We start from the raw sequence: 20141 nt of genomic DNA, 5'->3' as shown, positions 1-20141 counted from the left end.
TAGGGTTTCTGGTAAGATAGCACAATGGCTATCAGCAAGCATGACTACACAAGGCCCTTCTGAGCTCCAGTGAGGTCACGTGAAATTTGCCGGAACTTTTGTTTGTTTTGCATTCTTTTTATGGGAGTCTAGTCATGTCCTCATAACCACCCCCTTACAATTATGCCATGTCTTTGAAGCAGTGCTTAGGAAAAACAGCCACTTTCTGCAGAATAGGGCCCATATGGAAATCACTTTTTCCCCTGAGTTTTCTCCTAGGAGATATTTTAACAAGTTGTAATTAAAATGCCTTTTAAACCATCAGCAAGCAAACAAATGCTCAAAATAGTTTTGACAGTACTTTTTCACCTACTTGTAATACTTTCTCCCTTGTAAAGTGCTAGAAAGTTATTTTAAATGGAAGATGAAAAAATATCTCCTAGGAGAAAACTCAGGAGAAAAACTGAATTGCATATGGGCCCAGATGTTTAGACCTATCAGATATGACACATTTGTTGCATCTGGTTTTCTTGCAGTCTGAAAAGCATGATGATGAACCAAGTGGCACCATAACACTGCTCTGTTAACTCCTTCAGTTTAGTAGTAATCCTTCAGTTTAGTAGTAATCCTTCAGTTTAGTAGTTTAGTAGTAGTAATGATCTTACATTTCAACCTCCAGACAGATATTATTTTATAGACAAGGCAGATAACTCAAACTATACTTACCAGTGGAAAAAGGCTTCTGACACAAAAATAAACACTTGGGCATTCTGTTAATTGAGTTATTGCGTGGAATATTTAGAACTTTACCTACAGCTGGATTTTAAGATAAGGAAGTGGTTTTTCATGCTTACACAAACGCTTCCATGGCGAACGCATTTGTTGACCAATTTTGGCCTTGAGTTCTGTATTAAATCATAGAAACAGTTGACTGACGAGAGGAAGAAGGTAGATCCCTTCTGTGAAGTGATTGTTATCGGTTAACAGTGCAAAAACGGCATGAGTCTGTGCAGCACGGTGAAATGAGGCTGACCAATGGAGCATGGACTGGCTGACACATCTGTGGATTGAAAACATGGGGAGAGAATAAAAATCTGAGGAGATAGTAGAGAACTTCAGCCGTCTCCAATCATCCATATCACACAACACCAGTTGAGAACAATATGTAACTACACGGCAATGCGCAGAAAAGTATCTGTGGACATGGGAAGCCTACAGACTCAGCTGGAGTTATAAATATGAGAATGGATGTCTGAACAACTGGAGGCTATGAGGCAACACAAACACACTAAGCATCATCCTTCGAGTGAGTTTAAAGAAAAAATGATATTCTTTTTAATTGGAACCAGCAGGGATGTATCAACACAATCTTCAGGGGCCCAGATTACGTTTTAGACCTGGGCAATGTCTCTTAGATGATTGACAGGCCTCACAAATTTCTAGTTGTTATTGTCGGTCAAAAAATTCTATTGCATTTACAGAATTGTCACCTGATTATGAAGTAGCATAACGCTTGAAAAAATCTCCCTCTCTAATTATTGGAGGCCAGTATTATTGCTCAGGGCTCATTAATGGGTGGTCAGAGTGTAGCAATATTTAATATAAGTTAATTAAATGGCTGGCATTATCAAAGACCCCCGGGGGGGGCATGGCCCCAGCAGCACCATCTATCCTTAGAAAAATTGTTCTGCTTCCATAGCAGGACCATGAGAAAAACAGTCAGTGATATGATTTTCAGCCTTGCCAACCACACAATCCAATGGATGGGCTGACCGTCAGCAACTCTATAAGTGATTGTCGATGTTTTGTTGCTTTACAACTAACAAAATACTAAAGTACTGAACATTAACCTTTAGACATTAGACTGCACAAGAAAAGGTTTTTATTGGAAAGAGAGGACTCTTCCTGAAGAGTCCTCAGGACACATCCTGAAGAGTCCTCATGAGAAGCTTGGAGATGGCCAAGTGACCGTAATGGCATGTGGACCACTGCTGTTTGTTTGTGGCACCCAACATGTTGACTAGACAGAGGCACTGAAGTAAGCAACATCTCTCCATGGGCTAGTAGTATTTTACATTTAGAAAAACAGAGTTCAGCATCCACAGGCTTTGACAAAGAAGGCTACACAGTGTCATGTGAGGTGGAAAAATGCCCTCTGGTAAAGCAGGGTCAGTTTGGCACACAATATTTGGCAGAACATTTTATTTTTTAACATAACCTCAACCTTAAAACTTGAGTACCTATCTGCATTGTCTAAGGTAGGAAGAGCTGAGAATAAATGTCCTCCCTATTCCCAGGCTAAGAAAGCAGTGATTCTGAACAGGAGATCACAAGGAGCAAGTAATCAGGTGACCTGGTACACTCAGGCATGTTGTGCTTGTTAGCTGCACTCCCTCTACAGTATCTCACAAAACTGAGTACACCTCTCACATATTTGTAAATATTTTATTACATATAAAAATATTAACACAAATGTGAGAGATGAACTGAATTTTGTGAGATATTGTAAGTATCCCATGGCTTCTTTTTCAGCTAAGAATGGAGTGCCCATTAATTCACCACCATACCAGGCCCTTTTGTTTCCACCATAAGATGCTTTAAGAGGATCTGAAAATAAAAAAAATCCCACTGGGGGATACTTACCTCGGCAGGGCGAAGCCTCTGGATCCTAACAAAACTTTCCCCGTCCTTCTCTGTCCCTCCGTTAGCCTGTCCGGGTCCCCCGAAGTGCGGCCAGCGTGATCCTGGGCATACGCACTAGCTGATCTTCCTTCAGGTTAAGGCGGAAATAGCTAAACCCAACCAATCCGCTCTACTGCGCAGGCGCTACTCCTTTTGCGCCTGCGCAGTAGAGCGGATACGATCAGGACCGGCTATTATCGCCTAGCCCGAATGAAGAGCCTCTACTGCGCCACCGCTGGATCCCGGCGAGATAAATAAATCAAGCCTTGTCAGGCTTGTCGGGGGAGTATTGCATGGGGGAAGCCTCATTGGGACCCTCCCGAGGTAAGTATCCCCCAGAGGTTTTTTTTTTTGTTATGACAGAGTCTCTTTACATTTTGCTTCTATCTCAGAAATGTTGAGACTTTTTCCCCAAGTTTGAAAGAAGTTCTATTTTCACGTTGGTTCCGCAATTGCCATTCATCTTTCCCTTTTAATAATCTCTGTCCACCCACCAACACCTGGGCACGCCGCTGAATCTTAAAGTGCCTCCAAATTCCTTCCCACCCAAGCATCAGTCTGTTCGCTGTCAAACTGCATGAGCGCAATTGAAATAGTCCTGTCAGTAACATTAAATCAAACTTTAATGCAGTGTCCTGAGCTGCAGCCAAGACTGGTGCATTGTCTGCTTCTACATATCCAGTCTCATTCCTCGCGAATGATCGGAAACCTGGCTTGCATAGTAAATAGAGGCTGCAAAGCCTGGCACAGCTGAGGCGGCTATCAAGCTGTCTGCAGCAATAAGGAAAGGTAAGGAAGATTTTAAGGACAAGCATAAGATTAACTGGAAGTCTATTTTCATAAGTGGAGGCGGGAAGCTAAGATAATAAGTGGATGACTGGGGTGTGTGGCTGCATTTGGGAGCAGGGCTTGGCAGGCAATAGGATGGTCAGTAAACAGGCAAAGGTTCAAACAATTAAGAAACAATTAGGAAGCTATCAGCAAGGAATGCCCAGCAGCTAGCTGGAACGACTTAAAGGGTACTTGAGATGACTTAAAAAGAAGAAATTTATATTTACCTGGGGCTTCCTCCAGCCCTCTTCAGGCTGATTGGTCCCTCGCCGCCCTCCTCCGCAGCCTGGATTCTCCGCTATGGTACCCGGAGCTTCCGTCAGTCGGCCCAGGTCATGCAGGTTTCCCCGTCGCGCTCCTGTATCCTGGAGCATTCTGCGCCTGGGTAATAGTACTGCGCAGGCGCAGAACTCTCGCAGCAATGGGAACGCAATGGGGGGGCATGCATGCAGCCAGGCCGTGCATGCGCACTATGACCCAACGGCTGAATTACTGGGACCCACAGTGGAGTAGGACGGTGAGGGGTCGATCAGCCTGAAGGGGGCTGGAGGAAGCCCCAGGTTAGTAGACATTTCCTCTTTTAAGTCATCTCAGGTTTACTTTAACGCTATCACAGGCAACTGCCAACTGCACCAACTAGACTTTAATACTGCAATTCCCTAGCCAACCACTTCCTGGTTCACATTCGGCACTGGAGAACATACACCAATTTCCCCATTGCCAGGCAACGGCAGATGGAGTTTGTCTATGCGAGCCTGCGGGGACCTGCAGAGATGTCACAGACACATGAAGGGCCGCACACCTGTCCGCACCGAGCCCCGGAGGCCACCGATCCGTCGCTGGAACTAGGTGGAGGTGTTTTAACAAAAACACAACACAATGGAACATAAAAGTCGTGCCACATGTTACAGCTGCGTTACATCGCATACAGTGAGGTACAGTGAGGCATACGGGCAATGAAAAGTAAGCTTCCCTGTACCTGTTAATGTTTGCATTTACCAGTAACTGCAGCAGTGTGTTACCATAACGCAACACATTGCACCGCAACGCTAACGGCACACTGTGAATGTTGCATAGACTTATCATTGCAGGGCGCCATACCACGTTGCAATGCCTTCACAACTTCGCACCATAACGCCCCATTGTGAACGTAGCATCAAAAACCACATCCTAATGCACACCAAGCCAAATAGTATCTCCTCCAGCACTGTGTTACATTTCTAAACAGTGCGCAAAATGAATGCTGATAATTTTACTTGCGCAAGCCAACCTTTTTTTTCCATTAGTGATCAAACTGGGTCTACATCTCCGGAACTGCTGTTCCTCTTGACATGCAGTTTCCATGGAGAGTGGTTTCTAATCACGCATTCTTCACATCATATGCTCTGTTTGAACTGTGCTCTTCTGTGACAGGTGTACTCTAAGTTGCATTTATGCTGCTGATTTCTGAAACATTTTCCTGTTACATTACAGACATTCTGTCAAACTGTCTGTCAGGACTTGCTAAGACTCATACTGTGTCAGCCGCGGCAGAGTCTCAAGTGACATTAAATCTGGTTTACGGTGAAGCGATAACAGAAATATTGCTGAATTTATTGTTGACGCAACCAATGGAGGGGGAGGTGACAGGAACGGCTCCTTGTGTTTATCACTCCTGCCCCGTTGCAGTGATAAGCGTGCCGCTCCACTGAGCTTGGAATAAATGTAACAAGTTTAAGTTGACATGTGACATTAATCATGAATCGTGGTGACAAGAATCACACCGTCTAGGGATGAAGGGAGTGTGAAAAATCACATCACATCAATGAACAGAGGAGTAACTAGGAGTAACTGGGCCCCTTAGCAATAAATGTACCTGGCCCTTTGGAATCTCCAAACGCTATCTTGAGGGAGACCACCACTAGGTATCATTACAGGAAAAAACAACCTTAACCACTTCACAACCAGATCTTATTTCCTCCTTATGGACCAGTCACCAGAGCAGTTTTGACAGTTTAACTATACCCCTATTTAATCAGCAATAACTTTATCCCTACTTATGATACATAAATTAAATATTGATAATTTTTCAAGACAAACTAGGCTTTTATTGTATGGCATTTTTTCTCTCAAACAATCTCGTTTTCTATGCATTTTAATGGGAAAAAGAGGAAAAAAAATATAAGAAAAAAAAACATTATTTCTCAGTTTTACCAATTCTAATTTAAAAATAAAAAGCACTACTGTAGATAAAAAAACACAATTTTTTTAAATTATGTTCCTGTAACAATTTATAGTGAGGATATTCGATTCTAAAATAATGCTACAGTGTGTATTTTTCACTATGAACTGAGAAAATAAAAGTATTTCTAATGGTAAAAATCAATCTTATTGGGAACACATATTGCTTTCACCAATTAGTGCTGCAGCAGATAGTGCCAGAGGTGTGCACAGGAGCCATACCCAACCATGCACAGCTGTGCATGGATGGGCATGTATGCGTACTGTGCAGGCGCAAAACGGCTACAGGGACAGGAGCGCGATCAAGGACGCACACTGCTAAGGACGCGCAGGCGCACTGCCGAAAACTAAACTAAGCCATGGCAGAGAACCGGATGATCGGTGAGTAAAGGGTGCGGGCACTGGATGTCTTCAAGGGGCTGGTGGAAGCCCCAGGTAAGTGAAACTTTTTTTAAAGGTTCAGTAAAGGTTCCTTTTAAGGAAGTATTCACACTTGCCCTAGCGTTTTATGTTTTACTAGTGACCTTAGCCCGCTTAAAAACGGGCTAGGTCCGTCACTGCCGCCACCTGCCCCCGCCCGCAGGTGCGCACCCACGCGTCCGCCCGGCCGTTCTGCTCCCTGTCCATGGGCAGTAGCGCAAACGCAGGGACACACACACACGGACATGGGACGCAGAGACACGAGTTTTATTATAGAGGATGATTTTCTGCATGCATGATTCTGTGTTTGCAACTTTTTAATTCTATTTTTTGTATGAACTTTTGTTTTTCAATGTTTAACTACCTAACAACCGCATCATGCCGATGGGTGTGAATGCGGCGGCAGCCCCAGGACTGCCTAACGCCAACTGGCGTCAAGTTCTGTAGCGGGGTTTTGCAGGAGATCGCGCACCCTGATGCTCCGCTCCGTCATCAGTCTCCCAGTGGGGATTCACGCTAGGAGACTGTTAGACGGCGAAAACACCTTCTATTTACACTGTACAGCGCTGAGATCTGACACAGCTGTCCCCCTGGGAGATGCAGTGAGCGATCGGCTCGCATAGGCTGATGTCTATGAGAGCCCATCGCTAGGATTGGCTGACGGGGGAGGGATGGGTTTAAAAAAATAAATACCGTATTTTTCGGACTATAACACACACTTTTTCTCCCCCAAAAGTGGGAGGGGAAAGTCAGTGCGTCTTATAGTCCGAATACTACATATTGGGACTTGCGCCTCCTTCCCCTGTCCAGCCTGTCCTAGTGTCTGCGTGTCCTCGTGTATTAAATACATTCACGTAGCTGCAGGCTGTCCTGTCTTAAAAACATTTTTGTCTGTAATGTCCCCGGGTGCTACCGTCTACTGCAAGTACCACAAGTGGAAGTCCGCACAACATACCATACATGCAGCTATCCTCAGGCTGTCCCCGCTTTCATCACCGCGCTGTCCTGCTTTCATCACCGCGCTGTCCCAAGCACTTGGATGTCCGTGATGTCCCCGGCCGGTATTACCGATGCGTTCCTAATCAGGAAGTGTCCCGCTCAGCGCTGTCGATAAATGGGCCAATCAGACGAGGGACGCTGGCCCCAACCGCCAATCACGCCGCACACTGCTCCTAGCAACTCTGTTAATAGGATGAGATGGCTAGAGGGCGGGACAGCCTCTCCGTCATTGGGACCAATCACTGTAGAGTGCACAGTGAAGAGTGTGCGGCGTGATTGGCAGTTGGGGCCAGCGTCCCCGTCTGATTGGCCCATTTATCGCCAATGCTGAGCGGGACACTTTCTGATTAGGAACGCATCGGTAATACCGGCCGCGGACATCACGGACATCCAAGTGCTTGGGACAGCGCGGTGATGAAGGCGGGGACAGCGCGGTAATGAAGGTGGGGACAGCGCGGTGATGAAGATGGGGACAGCGCGGTGATGAAGGCGGGGACAGCACGGTGATGAAGGCGGGGACAGCCTGAGGATAGCTGCATGTATGGTATGTTGTGCGGACTTCCACTTGCTGTAAACGACTTCCACTTGCGGTAGACGGTAGTACCCGGGGACATTACAGACAAAAATGTATATAAGGCAGGACAGCCTGAGTATAGCTGCAGCTACGTGAATGTATTTAATACACGGGGACATGCAGACACTAGGACAGGCTGGACACGGAGGACAACAGACACAGGGGGACATGCAGACACTGGAACACAGAGGACAGGGATAGCAGACACTGGGTTAACAGACACTGGACATGGAGGAAACAGGACAATCGAGACAGAGGAAGGGGGACAGATGACATGGGGTCAGAGGAAGGGGGAAAGAGGATACAGGAAGACACCAGAGGGCACAGGGAGACAATGGACACAAGGGGGACATAAAAGCAGCAGAGGGACAGAGGAGACCACAGGGAAACAAGGAAGGCACAAGGGAGACATAATAATTGTAGGGGGAAAGTCTATAAGACGCCCCTGCAGCATGGACGCATCAGGCTTAGTATATTATTTTTTCCTTGGTTTTTGTCCTCTAAACCTAGGTGCTTCTTATGGTCCGGAGCGTCTTATAGTCCGAAAAATACGGTAAATAGAAAATGGTAATATTTATTTAAAAAAAAAAACACTAATAAGAAAATAAACGCAGGATCAGCGATCAGAGCCCACCAACAGAAAGCTCTGTTGGTGGGTAGAAAAGGGGGGGGATCCCTTGTGTGCTGAGTTGTACGCCCCTGCAGCGAGCCCTTAAAGCTGTAGTGGCCTACATTTTAAAAAATAGCCTGGTCACTAGTGGGGGTGTAAGCCTACGGACTCAAGTGGTTAAAGGCACTTGTGAGCAAAAGTTTGCTCTCGATTTTTTTCATCACTAAATTCATTCATTAACATGAAAATCCACCTAATTAACTTGAATAAGAATTATTTGTGTAAAATGTAAATCTTTTGCATTCCCATTGACTTGCATTGCACCAGGCACTGCAGATTGGAAAAAAAGAAGACCCGCTGTCTGAATTTTAAATGCAGAAAGTTTGCAGATGCACATTCACACAAAATCAGAAATACAATGCAATATCATGGAGATAGAATTACATATGGGAAATTGAAGAATAACAGTGTCCTGATTACCATAAAATGACTTTTTTATCAGTCATCACCATTTTTTACATCTGCATGGCATGCATATTATCAGGTACATTCATGTCAGTGAAACAAACATTACCTACCTTAGATAGGTGGTGCCAAATAGCCAGTCTTATAAGAGATCCATATGTTTTAATCCTGCAAAAATAAATACATACATACATTTATCAAATAATCATTTTTGTGCCAATATTTCACAGTGCAGTGTTATTTTTATTATAACAGTATATATATGACAACATTTTAAACTTATAACACCTTTTTTTTGTTTGAGGGACTGGAATACAGTAAAGCTATCCGTATGTTTTTTGAGGTTGTGGGAAGATAATCAGAGCAACTGGAGTAAGAATGTTCAGACAGAGAGAGAACATACAGGTAGTATGTTCACTCATAGACAGGATATACAGGGCCATATGGAATTCACTATTTCACCTGCGTTTTATCCTAGGTGATATTTTCACAACTTAAAATGCTTTTTAAACCACCAGCAAGCAAACAAATATTCAAAATAATTTTTACAGTATTTTTTCACCTACTTTTTGGCACTTTTTCCATTATAAAGTGCGAAAAAGTTATTTTAAATTGAAGATGAAAAATGATCTAAGAGAAAACACAGGAGAAAAAGTGAATTGCATATGGCCCACAGTCTTCATGCATATGCTGTTCTGAAAGGAATTTTACTCAAGGATTTCAGCACTGAAAGGACAACAGAGCATATCAGTTGTCCCAAGTCATGAATGTACACAGATAAGAGAAGGGGTCCAAGAGTGTAATCCTGTGGTACACCAACAGTCAGTAGGAGTGAATAGGAATTAGTATGGGATTTAGAAACAGTGAAAAGAGTGTTCAAACAGGTAAGAAAGAATCCAAGAATGTACTAGACCTTTGATCATTAGTGACGAGAGGGTCTGGAGAGGCTGAAAATGACTGACAGTGTCAAAGGCGGAGGAAAGCACTAGGTGTATGAGTTTGGGAGCTGGCTGTGACGGTCGGCCTACCGCGTGTCACTTATGGCCCCACCTCCTGCCCTACTAGCTGCGGGAGGACAGGTGGCAGCCTGATACCGGCTGGGGTAATGTGAGTCAGTAGCCAAGGTACAAAAGGGCGAGGCAGAGAATGGTCTAAACAATCTGGGTCATACACGGGTATCAGATGGCTGCGGTACAAGGGACTAGACAGAGAGTGGTCTTAATACAATCCGGGTCATACACTGGTATCAGATGGCTGCGGTACAAGGGACTAGACAGAGAGTGGTCTTAATACAATCCGGGTCATACACTGGTATCAGATGGCTGCGGTACAAGGGACTAGACAGAGAGTGGTCTTAATACAATCCGGGTCATACACTGGTATCAGATAGGCAGATATACGGACCAGGCCTGGGACTGGGTCAGCAACCAGAGCCAAGGCTGAACAAGCCACACGCCTCACTGACCCTAGACCCCAGTGACTAGATAGGTACAGTACGAACAATGGAGCAAGGCTACCACTACAAGACAGGTACAGTATAAACACAGAAGTATGGCTAACACTACCTACAAGCGGCAAAATACACGCTATAACAGGCGTGCAGCCGCGTCCCGGAAACCCTTATAAGGCCTCCGCATGCGTAATTTCCGCCGCGTCAGACGCGACATTCCGTCGCGTCACTTCCGGAACACCCGCCGCCTGTTCCCATAGGTCGGACGCGTATGTCCCGCGCGTCCTCTGGAACGCATACCTCTGCCTGTTGCTGCAGGCTGAGGCGGCGTGGCACGCAAGCCGGAAGCGCCCGACTCATAGCAGGCATGAGAGGCCGGCAGTATTGTTACACTACCCCCCCCCTGAGGAGTGCCGTCCGGGCACTCTACCCCTGGTTTGCTGGGGAAATTAGCATGAAATTCCCGAACCAAATCTTGGGCATGTACCTGCCTTGCCGGAATCCAGCACCTCTCCTCCGGTCCGTACCCTTTCCAGTCGATCAGGTACTGCAGCGAGTTTCTAACCCTTCTTGAATCCAAGATTCTCTCCACTTCGTATTCTGTCTCCCCTAACACTGACACGGGAGGTGGCGGGGACGCGGTGGTCTGAGACCCTTTTACTGGTTTCAGTAAGGATACGTGAAACGAATTCCCGACTTTGAGAGAGTCAGGTAACTTGACCTTATAGGCCGCTTCATTCAACTTCCTAATGACAGGGAACGGTCCGATAAATCGTGGACCTAACTTGGGCGTGGGTTGCCGCAATGGGATGTTCTTGGTGGACACCCAAACCAGATCCCCAGGAGACAAGTCCGGTTCCCGTGACCGACGCTTGTCAAAGGCGCGTTTCTGTTTGTCTACCGCCTTGCTCAAGTTTCCCCGAACCTGTTCCCATACCTCCGCCATGTGAGTGACCCAATTCTCAACCGCGGGAAGATTCGAAGGAACTTCTGAAAGTGGAGAAAACCTGGGACTCAGTCCCGTAACCACCTGAAATGGGGACATGCCCGCAGAAGAACCCACCTGGTTGTTCAGGGCAAATTCCGCGAACGGGAGGTATGCCGCCCATTCTTCCTGATTGCCAGCTACATAGCAACGCAGGTACTGTTCTACCGACTGGTTTAGTCTCTCGGTCTGGCCATTAGTTTCGGGGTGAAATCCCGATGAAAAGGATAAGGTAACTCCCAGTCGAGAACAAAAGGCATGCCAGAACCGAGAGACGAATTGAACTCCCCTGTCGGAGACAATTCGATCTGGTGCTCCATGAAGCCTGAACACATGGAAAATAAAAAGCTCAGCCAACTCTTTTGCTGAAGGTAATTTAATCAACGGAACAAGATGGGCCATCTTGCTAAAACGGTCTACAGTGACCCAAACAACGGTGTACCCATTGGAGGCAGGAAGATCCACAATAAAGTCCATGGAAATTTCAGACCAAGGTCGAGATGGAATGGGTAAGGGCCGCAAAAGCCCACTGGGCGCAGTCCGAGAGGCTTTACTGCGGGCACAAGTGGCACATTCCCTCACAAACGCCTTAGAATCCCGAGTCAACGATGGCCACCATACCCAACGTGACAGTAGTTCCCTGGTCTTGCTTTCCCCTGGGTGACCGGCCGCCTTGTCTTCATGGAACTGCTGTAAGACCTTGAGCCTCCACTGGGGTGGAACGTACATCCGACCGGCAGGTTTTCCCAACGGAGCTTCACCTTGACAGGAAGAAAGAAGGTTCATTAAATCTGTCTCTGGTACGGAAGTAGTCAGAGTAGCAACAAAACATTGGGGGGACACTATCGGTTCAGGAACCCGGGTCTCAACTGTATTAGGCCTAAATGCGCGTGACAAGGCGTCGGCTTTCACATTCTTTGGGCCTGGTTTGTAAGTGATAGTGAAACGAAACCGGGAGAAAAATAGTGCCCACCTGGCCTGTCTGGGGGTCAACCTCTTAGCGGACTCGATGTATTCCAGATTCTTATGATCTGTATACACGGTGATAGGGTGAGTAGCCCCCTCTAGCCATTGCCTCCACTCCTCAAATGCCCACTTAATTCCCAATAACTCCCTGTTCCCGATGTCGTAGTTCCGCTCCGCCGGGGAAAATTTCTTAGACAGATAGGCACAAGGGTGTAGTTTTTCGGGGCTCCCCGAGTACTGAGAGAGGACCGCTCCCACTCCAACCTCAGAGGCATCCACCTCCACTATGAAGGGACGGGTGACGTCTGGATGCGTGAGAATGGGAGCAGAGCAAAAGGCTTCTTTTAGGCTCTTGAAGGCCAACTGAGCTTGAGGTGACCACTGACTGGGATCAGCTCCCTTTTTAGTCAGATCGGTCAATGGGGCCACCTTCAATGAGTATCCCTGGATAAACCTCCTATAGTAGTTGGCGAATCCCAAGAACCTCTGGAGAGCCTTGAGATTGCCGGGTTGTGGCCAGTTGAGGACTGCGGACACCTTAGCCGCGTCCATGGTCAGCCCAGAATCCGATACCACGTACCCCAGAAACGGTACCTGGTTGACCTCGAAAATACATTTCTCAAGCTTGGCGTACAAGCGATTTTCCCTCAACTTCTGTAGCACCCTGCGAACATGGTGTCGATGTTCCGCGACACTCGGGGAATAGATGAGGATGTCATCTAAATAGACGATGATGAATTTCCCGAGGAAGTCCCGAAAAATGTCGTTCACGAATTCTTGGAAGACTGCGGGGGCGTTACAGAGCCCAAATGGCATCACCAAATACTCATAATGCCCATCGTGAGTATTGAACGCAGTCTTCCATTCGTCCCCCTGCCGAATGCGAATGAGGTTGTACGCCCCTCTCAGATCTAGTTTCGTGAACACCCGGGCCCCGGCCACCTGGCCAAACAGATCCTCTATTAGTGGAAGAGGATAGCGGTTTTTTATGGTGATAGCGTTCAGACCCCTATAATCGATACAGGGTCTGAGCCCGCCATCCTTCTTCTCTACGAAGAAAAATCCCGCCCCTGCCGGAGAGCTAGAGGGCTGGATGAACCCCTTTTCCAGGTTCTCTCGAATATACTCCCGCATCGCTGTGCGCTCAGGGCCTGACAAGCTGTACAGATGACCCCGAGGAGGCATGGTTCCCGGTAACAGATCTACCGGGCAGTCGTAGGGGCGATGCGGCGGCAGCTTCTCCACAGCCTGGGGTGAGAATACGTCGGCGAATTCCTTGTAGTGCCCGGGCACCTGCGACGAAATCACCTGGGTGCTAAGGATAGGGAGTGTCGAAAGGCAATTCTGGTGACAGAACCCTGACCAACTAACGAGTTGCCCCGTGCGCCAATCCAACACCGGGTTGTGTTGCCTCAGCCACGGCAACCCGAGTACCAGGGGTGTGGATGGCATGTTCAACAGGAAGAACGTTATCTTCTCTGCATGTAGAGCCCCGACTTTTAGGTGCAACTCTGGGGTCCTTGCCACAGGAGTGACTAACTCCAACGGCGAGTCGTCGATGGCCGTGACTCGTAAGGGGCTTTGGAGAGGCAACGAGGGAATATTTAGCCGTGCGGCCACAGATAGATCAAGAAAGTTCCCAGCAGCCCCGCTGTCAATGAAAGCCTGCCCGGTCACCCCTTTTCCCTTCCAGTCAAGACTAAAGGGTACAAGAAAACGTTGTTCTTTCAGAGGAATTACCTGCCCGCCTGGATGAACTTCCTCCAACTCATCTAGGCGCTGGCGTTTCCCGACTTCTTCTCGGGGCAGGTACGGACCATGTGACCGGCACCCCCACAGTAAAGGCACAGCCCTTGGGTTCGCCTGCGTGTCTTCTCCGCGGCGGACAGCTTGGAAGCTCCGATCTGCATGGGTTCCTCGGGCGGCATTGATGGGCTGAGCAAGCCTGCCACCACGGGTGCAACACTTCCCGCGCCTGACCGCTCTGAGCGTCTCTGCCGAATCCGGCGATCCACCCTGATGGCAAGGGTGATAGCCTCGTCCAGTGTCTCGGCCGGAGGGTAGTTGATCAGGTGGTCTTTAACTGTTTCAGACAACCCAAAGTTGAACTGATCCACCAATGCTGGATCGTTCCATCTGGAGGCCACTGACCACCTCCTAAATTCTGACGCGTACACCTCCGCCGTGTTTTTCCCTTGTTTTAAGGCCCTGATCTTATGGGAAGCGGTGGTGGTGATGTCAGGGTCTGAGTACAGCACGCCCATTGCCTGGAAGAATTCTTCCACCGAGGCGAGAGCGGGATGCCCCTGAGGAAGGCTATAGGCCCATGCCTGTGGATCCCCTTGTAGCAGCGAGATCACCAGGGCCACCCTGTGAGTCTCCGTCCCCGTGGCCTGCGGCCTTACAAAGAAATACATCATACAAGAATTCATAAAATTGCTAAATGTGCTCCGGTCTCCGGAGAACTTCTCCGGGAGTGGAAGTTTAGGTTCAGCCACGGATGCAACTGGGACGACCGGTACGACCGGTAAGACAGGCGGTGGAACCGGCGGAACCGGAGGGGGGTCAGCAGCATCCTCTGGCTCATCTCCCAGAGGAATGGCCGCGGCCGCGGCCTGTGCTAATGGGGTCACCATGTCGGCGAGACCCTTGACCATAGCAGACAGCTGGTCTATCTGCCTCTGCAAATCCTCCATGGTGGAGTGTAAATATATATCCCCTAAGGATAAAATGTGTGGCCTGTTATAATGTGACGGTCGGCCTACCGCGTGTCACTTATGGCCCCACCTCCTGCCCTACTAGCTGCGGGAGGACAGGTGGCAGCCTGATACCGGCTGGGGTAATGTGAGTCAGTAGCCAAGGTACAAAAGGGCGAGGCAGAGAATGGTCTAAACAATCTGGGTCATACACGGGTATCAGATGGCTGCGGTACAAGGGACTAGACAGAGAGTGGTCTTAATACAATCCGGGTCATACACTGGTATCAGATGGCTGCGGTACAAGGGACTAGACAGAGAGTGGTCTTAATACAATCCGGGTCATACACTGGTATCAGATGGCTGCGGTACAAGGGACTAGACAGAGAGTGGTCTTAATACAATCCGGGTCATACACTGGTATCAGATAGGCAGATATACGGACCAGGCCTGGGACTGGGTCAGCAACCAGAGCCAAGGCTGAACAAGCCACACGCCTCACTGGCCCTAGACCCCAGTGACTAGATAGGTACAGTACGAACAATGGAGCAAGGCTACCACTACAAGACAGGTACAGTATAAACACAGAAGTATGGCTAACACTACCTACAAGCGGCAAAATACACGCTATAACAGGCGTGCAGCCGCGTCCCGGAAACCCTTATAAGGCCTCCGCATGCGTAATTTCCGCCGCGTCAGACGCGACATTCCGTCGCGTCACTTCCGGAACACCCGCCGCCTGTTCCCATAGGTCGGACGCGTATGTCCCGCGCGTCCTCTGGAACGCATACCTCTGCCTGTTGCTGCAGGCTGAGGCGGCGTGGCACGCAAGCCGGAAGCGCCCGACTCATAGCAGGCATGAGAGGCCGGCAGTATTGTTACACTGGCCTTTAGTTTTTTTTATTATTTCAACCAGGAGGTAATTTGCAACTTTGCTAAAGACTTTTTCAGTGGAATGGTGAGGGCAGAAACCAGGCTGAAGGTGATCAAAAAAGGAGTCAGGCTTTGGTCATATCTAAAATTGCAATCGCTGACACCAGCGATTTGCGATTTTGTGGGCAATTTTTCCCCCTTCCGGCGCTCGGGTGGCTGCTGCTTTTTTAAAGCGCTATTCTAAACGCTTTTACAGAGCAATTCGGCTTTTTTCACTTCCTGATGCAAGTCAGGAAGTGAACTCTTTAACCCGGAAATTAATAAATACAATGGCCTCAATTCACTAAGCTTTATCAACACTTTATCAAATGTTTGACAATTTACCTCATGGGTAATATCTCATTTTGAATTTACTAAGGTGTTCTATATTTATCAAATGTTTTATTGATAAAACGTTAAATAAATATATAACACCTTAGTGAATTCAAAATTTTGTTTTACTCATGAGGTAAATAATCAAACGTTTGATAAAGTGTTTGATAAAGCTTAGTGAATTGAGGCCAATGTATTTATTCATCAAAGAGCTGGGAAAATCGCTATACAAAGCAATTTTCCTATACCTTCTATTGAGCAAAAACGCTCAGAAAATGGGCCAGGCAGCGCTTTGCTGAGCGGATTGCAAACAAACAGCTCAGATGAGAACACTCTCATAGGGAATCATTGCACAAGCTCTTTAGGACGATTTTCAAAATCGCCGGTGCTTGAAAAAAGGGCAAAAACGCCCTAGGTGTGAACGAGCCCTCAGAGGAAAGAAAGTCTGACAGTTCTGAATGGATGTGCCATTCCAGCAGTTTTGAAGCAAGTGTACAGATTGTGTTGACACCGCTCTACCCACCAATCACTGGAGTGTGCACGATCAGGTCAGCAAGGCCCACAATATACAGCAATAAGGTCCGCACCAGTCCAGGATTCCAAACGGTAGCTTTATTTAGGACGTGTCCAATATAACATGTTTCGAGCTATCTCAGCTCTTAATCATAGCCCTATGATTAAGAGCTGAGATAGCTCGAAACATGTTAGCGTTTTGATGCATGTGCATACTCTTATATTGGACACGTCCTAAATAAAGCTACCGTTTGGAATCCTGGACTGGTGCGGACCTTCTTGCTGAGTTTTGAAGCAAGGCGGAAAAGCAAGACGGGAACGTAACTAAAGAAGAATGTAGGGTTCAAAGAAAGTTTTTTTTTTGATTAGGGGTGTTAGGCTCGACTGTTAAAGAGAATCTGTATAGTTAAAATCGCACAAAAGTAAACATACCAGTGCGTTAGGGGACATCTCCTATTACCCTCTGTCACAATTTCGCCGCTCCTCGCCGCATTAAAAGTGGTTAAAAACAGTTTTAAAAAGTTTGTTTATAAACAAACAAAATGGCCACCAAAACAGGAAGTAGGTTGATGTACAGTATGTCCACACATAGAAAATATATTCATACACAAGCAGGCTGTATACACCCTTCCTTTTGAATCTCAAGAGATCATTTGTGTGTTTCTTTCCCCCTGCAGCTATCTTCCACTGAAGTGTCAGGCTGTTTCTTCCTGCAGAGTGCAGACAGCTCTGCCTGTATGTAATTCCTCAGTATGTGAAAGCCCAGCCAGCTCAGAGGAGGATTTATCCAGCTTGTAAAAGATAAGAGAGAAGAGAGAAGCTGCCCTAATCTAAATAATACACAGGCAGTGTGCAGAGAGGGGCCTGGAGGGGGAGATGCATCACAGAACCACAACACTGAAGAACTTGGCAGCCTTCCAGACACAGGCTGACAAGTCTGACAAGAGAGAGATAAGTTGATGTATTACAGAGATGGTGATAGTAGAACGTGCTGCAGTAAGCCAGAACACATTAGAATAGCTTTTGGAACTTGTAGGATGATAAAAAACAGGATGCAATTTTTGTTACGGAGTCTCTTTAAGGCACTGAAGGCTGCTAGATAGGAGGAGGTTAGATAGAATAGGTAGAAGTATAGAGAGGAGGAGGGCTAGGTTGGAGCAGGCAGACAAAAGATGAAGGTGGCAATTAGACAGGTGTATCTGGCTGTGTGTCGAAACTGTAACATATTGCATCAGTCCTGCTAGTGCGCTTTGAGTCCGCCAGGAGAAAAGCGCAATATAAATGTTATTTGTCTTGTCTTGTCTAGTGGAGTATGATGCAAAGTCTTTAGCAGATAAAAATGATTGGATGAAGAGGTTGGCGGATTAGGGAGTTAAGGTGGCCATACACTGGTCGATTTGCCATCAGATTCGACCAACAGATAGATCCCTCTCTGATCGAATCTGATCAGAGAGGGATCGTATGGCTGCCTTTACTTCAAACAGATTGTGAATCGATTTCAGCCTGAAACCGATCACAATCTGTGGAGCTGCCACCCCCCCCCCCCCTGCATATATTACCTGTTTCGGCCAGCGCGAGTCCCCTGGTCCCCGCAGCTTCTTCTCCACTCCGGGCTCCAGACCGTTCCTGCAGCTACTGAACTTCCTGTCCAGGGGAAGTTTAAACAGTAGAGGGCGCTCTACTGCTTAAACTTCCTGCCGGGACAGGAAGTTCTGTGTAGCTGCAGCCGGTCCGGAATCCAGCGTGGAAAGAAGACAGTGGGGACCAGGGGACTCGCGCCGGCCGGAACAGGTAATGTATACCTGCTGTATTGCGTTGGTCGTCGGGTATTCGAACGCCGCTATCGACGCACTCCCGACCCGCCGGCGATCGAGAAAAATCTTCCACACGGACGGATCGACAGGAATCGACGGGAACGATCGATTTTGGACGGAAATCGATCGTTCTATCAGCGGTGTGCACAGCGATTTCACAGCCGATTCGATCACTGTGATCGAATCGGCCGTATATCGGCGGGAAAATCGTTAGGTGTATGGGCCCCTTTAAAGTTGTCAGGGGTTAAGAGACTGTGAGGAAATGAGTGAGGATAAGTGTGACTGCTTGAGGAGTGAAGGGTCATCCCTATGAGCTGCTGCTGCAGAGATTGTTTTCAAGATGGGGGGTCAGCACCAACAACACTATAGTTAAAAGCTCTTTCATTCAGAAAAGATTATAATACAGAAATTAGCACAGTTAGCTAAAACAGTGACAGCTTTGTGATTGGTAATTTGGTAATTGTTTTAGCTATGTTGATTTCAGTATTTGAATTACTTCTGAATAGAGGAGCTTTTTTTTTTTTTTACTATATTTTTGTTGATGTAGTCCCTCTCCATCTTGCATTTTTTTAAGGCTTAAGGAATTACTAGTGGCTGTGGGTCTGGGCACACCCCAATCCCTGTCACAAGGATGCTGTCAGGGCTGTGGAGTTGGTACAAAAATCATCCAACTCCGACTTCTCCGTTTATGAAACCTCTGACTACAGTTACCTAAAATTGCTCCGATACCTTGACTCCGACTCCACAGCCCTGATCTTACTACAGTTCTGGAGATAGATTGTAATGCTGGTAGGTCTCTGCAGTAGTGTTTTTTTGCCTTGTAGCCACTCTGGAATGCTTTTTCAGTTTTTTAATGGGTTCAGTCAACCAGGGCTTGCTGGTTGATGCTGTAGGGCAAGTCTTGATGGAGGAACTGGGCAGCTGGATTCATGATTGCGGAGACTATGTTGGAGTAGTGAGTGGACACTGTCTTTATACCCTTTAAGGCATACAGCTCTGGAGCTCCTCATTTCTTGCACTATAATAACTTCCTGCCCTTTGACAAGAAATGGCTTGTACGGAATGACCAATCACGCTGAAAATTATGCATCCCCAGCATCCACCAGATGTGTACTTTCCATCTCAATGTAAGGAATGGGTCATCATAGTAATCCCAAAGACTCTGTGGGGGATATAAGTGATACTTTAAAATGTACTGCCTGTTGCATGCAGATTTGATGATACCGAGCTTTCTCCTTTTTTTTTTTTTTTTTAACCCAAGTGGAGCTGTCCTTCATCTGCATATTCAGCGGTTTATCTGGAATTTAAGTTACACATCCATCATATCATCAGCATCTAAGTGCAGAGGAATATGGGGGGGGGGGGGTCATTCCATGCAATGTTCCTCTGTCCCGACCCATTTTTAACGCCAGTAAAAAAACAAAGGAAAGAGATTGAGAGCCCTTGATAGTGTAGTATGTTAGGTATCTAGAATAATGTAGAAATAATAAAAGGTGGTACTCACAAAGGTGTGTTACTGCTAAGGTATGAATCTTTTGGGTGGTTTGCCCATTAGACTATGTTTGTCTGATTCCTGCCTTGGTCCCCTCTGTAAAATGTATTGTCTTCATTACCACTAAGGTAACCACTGTACTCGCAGGTGGGGAAATTAAACCCAACCTCACTCGGGTTAAAAGTTGCTCTCTGTAGACA

General features: G+C 47.0%; 1 protein-coding gene across 2 annotated transcripts in view; it reads right to left on the bottom strand.

The window, feature by feature from the left end:
* PTPRF (protein tyrosine phosphatase receptor type F) overlaps positions 1-20141 on the bottom strand; it is a 1415717-nt gene that overhangs the window by 973356 nt on the left and 422220 nt on the right. For both annotated transcript variants that reach the window (XM_068239458.1, XM_068239459.1), the window contains one exon: positions 8894-8948. The gene's annotated coding sequence lies outside the window, so the exon portion shown is untranslated. The remainder of the gene's footprint in view (positions 1-8893; positions 8949-20141) is intronic.

Source organism: Hyperolius riggenbachi, chromosome 6, assembly GCF_040937935.1.
Source record: "Hyperolius riggenbachi isolate aHypRig1 chromosome 6, aHypRig1.pri, whole genome shotgun sequence".
Classification (NCBI taxonomy): domain Eukaryota; kingdom Metazoa; phylum Chordata; class Amphibia; order Anura; family Hyperoliidae; genus Hyperolius; species Hyperolius riggenbachi.
Note: the sequence above shows the minus strand (reverse complement) of the source record. Positions and strands in the feature narration are given on the sequence as shown.